Consider the following 11,654-nt stretch of genomic DNA (forward strand, 5'->3'; position numbering starts at 1 on the left):
GATTGTTTTTTTTTAGATTATGTCTCTCACAGTGGACATGCACCTATGATGAACTGTAAATATTCACATGTGTATTTTTTCATTCTCAGTGATTGAACTTGGGCCAATGCATAGATGGCTGTGCCTCTCTGGAATAGCTGCACATCTTACAGATATAGTTAGTTTAGTAGGTTCTGCATTGGTGCAACATAAAATCCGGTCAGTTTTTTTTCTCAATTTGAAAAATATAATTTCAGATATTTTACACATTCCAGTTTTCTCACACTTCAGAGCAAGTCATGACATAACAGCTGACTATAAAGTAGGATATTTTACTTTTAAATGTTGTGTAGTCTCCAAACACCTTAATACCAAATAAAATACATGTGTTTCTCAGTTGCATGAGGCAAGCTTGAATGGGCTTCTAGTGCTCATGTTTTAGGTACTTGATCAGTCTCCCTGGAAGACCCAGTGTACCAATATGCTTCAGCCTTTGTGTTCCCACTAGCTGCCGGATCCTTAGTCTGCAAAGTTGCATTAGACACTTGGGTAGCACTGAAGACAAAAGGAATATAAGACGTGTTAGAAGAGCAGGATTTTGTATACGTATTCATCTGTATAATATTTATCTAATAAATATAAGTGTATAAATTCATATTGCATATACTGACTAGATTTCTGTTTTATATGGACCCAGGAGTCATAGCTTTCCAGGCATTCACTGAGTCTGGAACAGAGCTTGACATGACCAACATAGTCCAGCATCACATCTATGATGGGTCCCACCCAACGACACACTGATGGATGGGAGATCATTTCACAGAACTGTCAGTATAAAAGACAAATATCACTTCTGATGCAAATGCAATGATGCTGTATAGAACCAAGATAACTCAAAAAAGCACCTAAATGCTTTAAACAGCATTATGTGAACCCCTAAAGGACATGCCTTAAATGCTGTATGCTGACCTCATATGAGTTGGGTGGTGGGCCTCTCTCATGATGGAACTATGATGGAATCATAAGGTGTTTCTAACAAAGTGGCCAGTCTGAAGAAGCACAAGGGGTTTTAACATAGTGGCCGATGAGTCGATAGGAGTGTATAATAGAGTTGCCTAGGTACTAAAGATAAAGATAGGTGGATTAAGAAAGTAACGGAACTAGAAGCTAGACAAAGTAGGTAGAACCTGTAAAGTGACTAAAAAGGCAAGTGTGAGGAAGAATAAAGTAGGTGTATAGTGAGTTTAAAGAAGTTCTAAATGATCTATAAAAAAATTGGACCACAATTTTCACTTATGGATGTGTAATTGTCTATTCTGGTGCCTCAGTGTTTCTTACCTGCAGACAGGTGTCCATCTTTGGATGCTGCTTGGCGCCATGTCCACATTCAAAGCATGCTGTGGCATCGACTCCATAGTCCATCAAACATTTTAGCATGGTGAGGTTCCTCACCCCAAGCACCACACACGCAGGGAAAGCAGTGGGGTGTGTGGGGATGGAGGCGTTGACATTGGCTCCATGTTCCATAAGCAAAGTGGCCATCTCTACATGACCCTGCCTCACAGCCAGCAGAAGTGGGGTGAATGGGTCTAAGTTAGGATCAGCCCCAGCCTCCAAGAGCATGCTGGCAGCTTCAGTGTTGCCATTGTCAACAGCGAAGTAGAGAGCCGTAATGCGGCGGTCTTCATACATGCAGGAACGTCCTAGAGCTAGCAGAGCATTCACGTCAAAGCCAGCCTGGATGAGGAGCTCCAAGACATCATCTTCATCATGCTCAGCTGCCAAATGGAGGGGACTTATGCCACTTCCCTGCATTTGGGTTCTGCTAGTGATCGGTATCAGCATAGAAACAATCCTGGAGAGTGGATGAGATGAGGCAAGACAAACAAAGTGATCGAGTGTACACAAACTATACTGAGCATAGGTGATTGCTAGATGACTAATAACTAATGAATGTGTTTGAGTGATATCTACCTTTTGTTTCCACCCTTCGCAGCCACATGAATAGGTAAAAGTCCATGCTTTCCAGGCCTGTTAGCATCAGCACTCCAAGATAGAAGTAACTCCACAATCTCTGTGTGACCATTCTTGCAGGCCTCATACAAAGGTGTAGCTCTGTCTTTTGCTTCACTGTTTATATCAGCACCTTTTAAAGGACACACACATATACAGTCATGTATATAAGTCTTAGGGCAGGGACACAATTTAAGGTGGTAACCACCTTAGTGAATATGAACTAAATCAACCAAGATGAGACTGAGGTAAGGACTTTAATTTAAGGGGTTTAATAAATAAGACCAAGCAAGTCTAGCTTATACATCTGTATTTTTAGACATTCTGGAAAGTAATTAATGCTTGTGGGTATTGTAAAATTATTGGGTATTGCATTTTTGAAGTCATCTTTGTTACATGCATAGACTCTGAAGTTGTCGTGTGGTATCTGGCACCAAGGCATTAGCAGCAGATCCTTGAAGTCCTGTAAGTGATGACGTGGGGTCTCCATGCAATGAGCCTTAGGTGCCCATGACCTTGTCGCTGGTTCACAGGTTGTTCCTTTCTTAGACTACTTTTGATAGGTACTGATCACGGAATACCAGAAAAGACCACAAGACCTGCCTACCTAAAAAGTATCAAAGGAAACATGCAGCATAATTACATGATAATAATTCAATTCAGCACATGTGCTGAGTGTAATAACCTGAACAGATGTACAAACCATTTTTCATTAGGAAGCTCAGAGCCTCAACACATCCACACTGGGCAGCCAGGAATAAAGGGGTCACTCCATAGATGTTGGAAGTGCAGATCGTGGCCCCATAGTCAACTAGAATCTTACAGATTTTCAAGTGATTCTGTGACACTGCCTCATGCAGAGCTGTCCACCCATCCAAGCATTTCTGATTGACTTCTGCCCCATATTGCACTAGAAGCAGCACCATTTGAACGTTAGATGTCGAACAAGCTGGGGGAAAAAAACAAAATGCTTATTAATTCTCTACTGAATATTATGTGTGCATTTTACGCATTTGCAGGTCTGAATATAGCATAAATACCATGAATATACCATACCAAACAGGGTTACCTTCATACAGAGGGGTTTCATTGGATTTTGTGGGAATTCTAGGATCAGCCCCATTCTCCAAAAGATATTGCATACAAGCTAAGTGTCCTCTGGATACAGCCAGAATAAGTGGGGTCTGGTCTTTAAATGTTTTAGAGTTAATCATCAGTGGAACAGCTGAAAGATAAGTGGAGTTATATGAAAATATGCAACTGGGTACATCTGATGTTGGTGTTCAATCATGGACACAACGTAACTTATTCATTTTTTTTTTTTTTTTTTGATTGACTAGAAGAACATCACTCACAGTGCTTGTAGTGCCATGGTGGGTCATTCAATGAGATATAACAAGCAAGGGGTATAAGTGAGGAAATATGGACTTTGATTGAACTTATAAAGTTGCTTTAAATAGTTCTTTAAGCAACGCCATGGAAGAACCATGTTTGCTTCCATGCAGAACCTTGTTTGTAATAGAGATAAGTGTGAGTGTAAAAAACCTTGAAAAACCTAAATTGGTAATTTACATTAATTTACATCAAGTGAAGGCTCTTTAGACCTTTAAAAGGTTTTTCACACTCACACATCACTATTACACTGTTAAAAGTAAAGGATTCATGAGCAACTTTTGGAGGTTCTTCAGTTTAAACTGTGGAGGAACCTCTTAAGGTGCTTGAGGAACTCTCAAGGAACCTTTAATAGAGGGAATTAAAAAAACTTCAAATGTTTCTCAAGGAACTTCAACTTTTAACAGTGTACAGACATGATTGTTTACGGAACCAAAAGTAATAAAATAATGAAAAATGATTTTCTTTCTTCTTTGATTCTGTGTGTCAGAATTATTATCTTACTTATTATGGAAAAGCAATTTCTTATGTCCCCATCATGCTGATAATTTGTCAAATTATATTTTATATATATAATTTGTTTGAATTCTGACTTATTTCACATTTTAAAATCAAAATCTTTACTCTGTATTCAGTATCTTATAATTTATTTTTTTTCAATGTACTAATTTTAGAAATTGTATATATTTGAGTAAATATTTTGGGTTGATAAGTCAAGTCATTGAGAGAATAAGTAAATATATTAAGTTAAAAATAATGATGTATTGTTTTCTCTCTATGTGGTGAGATCAATGATTTAAAGCCCACCCTGTCATACCAGGCTAATTGTGTAACTGTTTTTTACAGTTCTGTAAATCTTATTACACGTTTCCTTTGTCATAACATACTTGGTCTGACACACAGTAAAATTGTCAACCCCAAAAAATCTGCAGTGCATGGGATCTCCATGACTGGCATTAAGAACTGCTGAGTTATTAATACTGTACTTTGACAAGTGCATGCTGTTCCTTCAACTGAAGAAAGGTTTTAGTTCAAATCTGTCAGATCTGTCACTCACCTGCAAGCAATATCTTCAAGCAATCAATCTGGCCATAATATGCAGCTTCATGCAGCGGAGTCCAGCCGTCCCTGTTTGGTTTCATGAAGCTGCATGAGTTTTCACAGATATCACCATATTCCTCACTTCCCCCACATCACCATTCTGTATCGCTTGGATCAGTGGGCCCTCATCATACCTGAAAATCTAGCAGGTAACGCTCCAAGCACACATTGCTCATTCCTCAGGTTTAGGTTTCTTTGGATTGGTTTCTTTGACTCAGATAAGCCGAAGCGGAAAAAATCTAAATATTAATGGTGGTGATTCAGTTTTCTTCAGTTAAGTACTCGAAAAAACTCGAAAGTGAAAGAACAAAGCTTACAGAATAACAAAGTACAAAAGATCCAGACAGACACCTACTCATCAAGCCCAAAGGAGACCAGACGGAGGCCATTGAGTGTTCGCCATATGACAGACTGAATTCTATTGCTATTGTTGTCTATGGCCCTAATGAGAAATCATTCTATTCGAGTCTGAGCTTTTCTTTCTACCATTTACTTGTTTCTAGTTTTGTTGGCATACAGCAGAGGTAGAAAGTACAGAGAAAGTGTACCTATATGAAGGTGGTACTGTGTCAAAGTCATACACAATTAACATTATATGTTATGGAGCCAAAATATTATATATATATACATATATGGGGAAAAATTATATATATATACATATATGGGGAAAAAATCTAAACCTATCTTAGATCTACATTTAAACATTGTGAGGTATATACAATCAAAAAGTTGTTTTGATTGTATGTAGTTTGTAACAAGTGTAACAAGTACACAGTCAGATTTTAGATTTCTAGATGTTCTATAATCATTTTAAACCCCATCCCAGACTTATCTGCATCTACAAACTTTTTTCTGAAGACACCAGAAAGCTATTTGAATCTGAATTTGGTAATAACACTCATTACATTAAAGGTCCATATTTTTAAAGAAAACAAAAAAAAAAACCCTGGTATTATTTCATGACAGAGTTAAGAGTTTAGTGTGGTGGTATGGTCTGTCTACCCATTAGAGACATTAGAGAAAAGTTCTGAGTTGTCATAAACGTGGCAGAACAGAACAGGTGCCGGGATGTGTACAGTATTTAGTGTCAAATATGTACATCTAAGTTATTCCAAGCACTCAGGCGTTCCTCAATGCTTTTAGAGAAGCCTGTAAGAACTTTTGGGATTCTTCACTATGAACTTTAGTTCCTCTAAGAAATCATTTGAAGTAAAGTTCCTAGAGGATCTTTAGGCTATTATATTTGGAACCAGCTATGAGTAACGTTTTACTCAAAGATAAAAGTAAGTAACTAACCTCAAAGATAAAATAGTTTACAGCAACACTACTGCTCTCTTTCAGTGTCTTCACTAACTGACCTTATTATAAAGATACAGCATTGAAAAACATTTATGTCAGATATATCCACATACAAATATGTCAGCATGCTAAAAGGAGCCTGTACAATCTCCTCAGAGTAATATGCTATATGCTGTCTAAAGGATTACATAAACAGCTATGCCAGTTATCTCGATGTAGTCTTACACACACCTGTTGCAAATGCTTACCCATGAGAGTTGGCAGTGGTGGAGACGGGGTATGGAGTGCCCCAAGAAGGAGGGGTTATACAAGGACAGCTTTGGGGGGATCCTGGGAAAGCCACTGAGTCACAGGCCACCTGAGCATCCTGCATACCCTGCTCCACTGCCTTCAGCACCTGCTGCTGTTCGGGCAGTCTTTCATACATACAGCACTCAGCCACACTCATGCTCAATCTGATGGGTCGGTGCGGAGATAGTTCTATTGACACAGTTGTACAATATTTAGAAAACAAGAGACTGTTAAAAGCATGTAAAACATTATATTTAGCTAAATGTTCCCATATGATAAAAAAAAAAAGAATCACAAAAATATACTCTTCAACTTTTTGGCCTGATGTTTGTATAACCGGTCATTAAAATTACTAGTAAAATCTGCTGCTGGTATAGCAAAGTGGGTAACAGCACTACTCTGCATGCACAAGCCTTGGGTTTTATTGGCAATTGAGGCAAGCACACCCAACTAAACCAATAAGAATGCTTGGGCAAGACTTATACGGTATACCACAGAAAAGTGTCTCTTTAAGGATTCTTTAGTAATAGCAGTGTAGTTCTTGAACCATGCAACTCAATAAATCATTTCAATGCTTAAATGGTTCTTTGGCTGGTTAGACTGTTCTTCTTATCTTATTTGCATAGTTTCACAGTTTTATGATCAACGGGCCAATAGAAATAATATGTCATGAATATCATAAAAAATATACAATACAAATATAAAACATGCCTGAAAGTGAAATAGTATAAATAGTGAAAACATCATTAAAGGCCTATTTTAGTGGTAAAAGAACACCATAGCTATCCATTCAAATGCACATTCTGTAATCAAGGACAGAAAAGAAAACCTACCACCTTTTTAGACGTCACTTGAGTATCTGGAGTATTCAGTTTTCAGAAGACTTTCGCCATTGCCTGCACTGTACCTACTGTGTACTGCAGTTTACTGTGGTCCAGCTCAAAGGTGTTTACCATTCAATACGATTCACCTCCCTCCCGCCCAAGTGACCTACACACGTTTATGGAATTTTTGGTCTCAGTGACACACAAAATGATGACCACGTTCTTTTCTCACTTCTGAGAGAGGGAGTTGGGGGTAGGGGGAAGCAGGCGCTGGCTCAGTATATGCTTACGACTGCTAACCATTTTACACACATGAAGGAAATCAAATAGGTATGATCCATCAAAGCTGACTTGAGGAGCAAGCATACAGAAACAGTGTGTATTTTAGTTACTTACTTACATACTTACTTACATACTTACTTACGCTACGTTTGTGTGTTCTATGCAAAACGATTGAGAGATTTTGGTTTTCCAAGATGTTTCAAGGTTTTCCAAGATTTTCCATTTTAGTTACAAAAATCAATTTTAATTAATAATCCTTTTACAGAAACTGGGAACAAAGTCCAGCTCTAATTTAAAAGCCTTACTTGGTCATGGACACTCAAAGGTATAAGTTTACATAATATGCCCTATGACCCCTGCTTTTACTGGCTTTAAATAAGCATCCCCCCACACCCACTGTCCTTACAAAAGTACACCATGCGTCCAAAGCCTGTTTCTTCTGAAATGAAGGGTATTAATATTTGGAATTTTCCCCTTAATTTGCTACAGTACCTTCACTCTTCTGGGAATGCTTTACACTAGATGCTGGAACATTGCTGTGTGGATTTGATTAATCAGCCAAAAATCTAAATTAGTGGTTCAGCGGTTCCCAACACCAGTACTGGAATACCCATGTTCTGCATATTTTGGTGTCTTCCCTAGCTAGGTTGTGACTCTAATGTGTCAAAATATGGCTGCATATCAATAAAATGTGGTACACCAGCAGACGTCCTGACTTTTATGTAATGTGTCACGTATTTCATCTTCTGATCTTCTAATAAAGACGTGAGTGTGTTGAGTGAGGGCAAGACAACACTCCAGTGCAGGGAAACACTGCGCTAGGAGAGCCACACATGTTCATACACTCAAGGGGGTGGTGAAGAGAACATAGTGCCCTCTAGCTGAGGTTTGATATTGAGAAGGGTGAGTTTGCAATTGTGTGTATGTGTGTGCGTGTGTGTGTGTGTGTGTGTGTGTGTGTGCAATGGGTGGATCTTAAAGTAGCTAAATTTACTTAACAGAAGGGGTATTTCTGTAGTTTTAGACATAGCCCACAGCGTATCCATATGGTGACAAATGTTGTTGAGTAACTGCTGTTTGATAAAATTGGCATTTGATAGAGGATCTTTCACAGACAATTAATATGTTGTATGGACATTTCTTGGTATTTGGGGGCATTTTAATGTTTTTAAAATAAAATATTAAAATATTAAAACATTTTTTTTCCTTCTCTTTCACTGGAAGAGTCTATTAAAGTGTATTCATTTGTTTGTTAGTAGTATGTGCTTTTTAAAATACAATATATACAAAACATATTCAAATTTTAATAATAGATATTACACAGGACTACCACAGAGCAGGTATTATTTAGGTGGTGGGTCATTCTCAGCGCTGCAGTGACACTGACATGGTGGTGGTGTTAGTGTGTGTGAAGAAGACCAACACAAACTGTACAGAAACAGGTGAGCTTCTGTCTCTGACTTTACATGTACAAGGTGGATCACCTAGTAGGAGTGTTGATAGAATGGACACTAAGTGGACACCGTGTTTAAAAACCCCAGCAGCACTGCTGTGTCTGACCCCCTTGTGCCAGCACAACACACACTCACACACTACCGCTATGTCAGTGTCACTGCAAGTGCTGAGAATGGCCCACCACCCAAATAATACCTGCTCTGTGCTGGTCCTGTGGGTTCCTGACCACTGAAGAACAGGGTGAAAGAAGACTAATAGAGTATGCAGCGAAACAGATGGACTACAGTCTGGAATTATAGAACTACAGAGTGCTCATATATGGTAAGTGAAGCTGATATGATGGACAGTGAGTGTAGAAACAAGGATTTGTTGTTAATGTTATGGCTGATCAGTGTATAGTGTGTTTAGAATTCTCTGTTTATTTGTATATGATATAGAAACTGTAGTTTCTTTCTTTCCATTTGTTTTACAGTGGTTCCCACATAATTAATAGCATAGTAGATAAAACCCCTGAATAAAGTGAATAAAAGATATATATATATATAAGATATAAGATAAGATATATATAAATTACATATGTACATATGTATGTATGTATCAACATAATGATAACCTGGACTGCTCTTTTAAACGAGTACAGGGCAGCCAATTAGAACAGAGACTATTTACATATAGGCTTAAAGGTACAGTAACAACAACAAGGGATGAAGAGAGATTTGAAGATGGTCCATAAACCCACCATAAAATCTTAAATTGAAGTAGGGGTAAAAATGTGGGAGAAACAAGTGGGGACAGCAGGTGGCGCAATTACACAAGACAAGCCGAATGCCAGTACAGCCTTAACCGCTTTAGGTAGAAATGAACACTAGAGGAACAGGATCCTATTCACAAAGAGTTTACACAACTCCTGAAACCCTGAAGCCTGATAAGACATCTAACCTTTTTCAAAATGACTAGGACTAAATCTTTGTGCATAACTTAAATTGAAAGATTTTTTTCAGTGACAGGTGCGATATGTAATGAGGTCAATTATAGTCCTATAATATAAATCCCCAAAGAGTGAGATATCTGGCCTGGGGTGAAGTTTACAGCTCATTTTTGGTTCAGTGTGTATAAATAGAATCGTTTTCTTCCGAAAATACACTGGTGATACGCAAATGTGTAGGATAAAGAAACGAATATTATCGATTATAATGTTCCCTAAAATCGTCGCAGTTGAATTTGCCACCGTTAAACTGATGCACGCATGCATTTTGGAAGGTTAGGTTATGAAGGACTGTGTGTGGGTGGTGAAGCATGTGTCGACAGGTTTGTAATCACGTTATAGCATTCATCAGTGAGTGTACTTTAGTTCGTTCTTTGTTTCGCGCACCGTGCGTAAAAACGCAATACATGCGTAAAAACGCACCAGACGCGTAAAAGAGTGCTATGTGCCCTGGAGAGAGCTCAGACTAAAATCACCACAGCTGTAAAAATCAACCCACATGTTCAACTACAAATCAGGTATCGATTATTAACAAAATATTAATCTCATACTTAAATCTGGACCTAGATCTGGTCACTCTGGTCAGATCTGGGAAGTTCAGGGTAACATGGGACCATTTTGGCACACATAAGAAAACAGTCCACTTAGTTAGGCTTTTTAAAAAAAAATTATTGAATGACCTCTGTACTGTAACTGCTTGTTCATCTTTGACTAGATAAAACAAATAAATAAACAACAACAAAATCAACAGTGAAAGAACAGATCCAGAGAATCCATCTTCAAAGTCATTTCTATGTTAGAAACAGTTCATACAGACACAACAATAATAGAGACAACAAGAGCCTTTAGATGTAACACTTCCCTTTACAAATTGTAAAGCCTTGTTTGTGGGATCCAACAGCTTGTTGATTTATAACCCAGAAATTTAACCATGGGGCCACCACACCCACTGCATTCATAAAAAAGAATGAAAAGTTCCTTAAGCCACAAAATCTTTAGCATAGAGATTTGTGAGCGTGAAGAGCCCTTACCTAATGAAAAGGTTCTATCCCAATATGAGGATTCTGCCTAGAACACTGCCATCATGTGGAAGTTCTTGAAAGCCTTCTCCAAAAGGTTCTCCGCTCTCATACCTTATATTTTACTCCTCACTGCTTGTGTCGGCTGCTTTAGGATTTGCCAGATGGTGTGCCAGGTGCTTTAAGATGTGACAGTTGGTGTGCCGATAGCTTTAGGATGTGCTGGTTGGTGTGCCATGTGGCATGCTGGTGTGCTTTAGAATGCACCAGATGTTGTGCCAGTAGCTTTAGAATGTGCCGGATGGTGTGCCAGTAGCTTTAGAATGTGCCGGATGGCGTGCTGGCTGCTTTAGGAGTGTGCTGGATGGCGTGCCGGTAGCTTTAGAATGTGCCGGATGGCGTGCTGGCTGCTTTAGGAGTGTGCCGGATGGTGTGCCAGTAGCTTAAGAATGTGCCGGATGGCGTGCTGGCTGCTTTAGGAGTGTGCTGGATGGTGTACCGGTAGCTTTAGAATGTGCCGGATGGCGTGCTGGCTGCTTTGAGAGTGTGCTGGATGGTGTGCTGGTAGCTTCCGAATGTGCCGGATGGCGTGCTGGCTGCTTTAGGACTGTGCCGGATGGTGTGCCGGTAGCTTTAGAATGTGCCGGATGGCGTGCTGGCTGCTTTAGGAGTGTGCCGGATGGTGTACCGGTAGCTTTAGAATGTGCCGGATGGTGTGCTGGCTGCTTTAGGACGTGCTGGATGGCATGGCGACTGGTTAGTGTGCTGGATGGTGTGCTGGCTGGTTTGAGATATGATGGATGGTGTGCTGGTAGCCTCAGGATGTGCTGGTTGGTGTGCTATGTGGCATGCTGGTGTGCCTTAGGATGTACCAGATGTTGTGGCAGTAGCTATAAGATGTGCTGTGTGATGTACTGGCTGCTTTAGGATATGGCGGATGGTGTGCGGGTAACTTTAGGATGTGCCGGATGCTGTGCCGGTAACTTTAGGATGTGCCGGATGCTGTGCCGGTAA

The 11,654-nt window shown here is 39.5% G+C and overlaps 1 pseudogene; it reads right to left on the reverse strand.

The window, feature by feature from the left end:
- Window positions 1-403: 403 nt before the first annotated feature.
- On the reverse strand, window positions 404-6,232 carry LOC140551412 (ankyrin repeat and SOCS box protein 2-like; annotated as a pseudogene).
- Between the last annotated feature and the right edge of the window lie 5,422 nt (window positions 6,233-11,654).

Source organism: Salminus brasiliensis, chromosome 1, assembly GCF_030463535.1.
Source record: "Salminus brasiliensis chromosome 1, fSalBra1.hap2, whole genome shotgun sequence".
NCBI classification, from domain to species: Eukaryota; Metazoa; Chordata; class Actinopteri; order Characiformes; family Bryconidae; genus Salminus; species Salminus brasiliensis.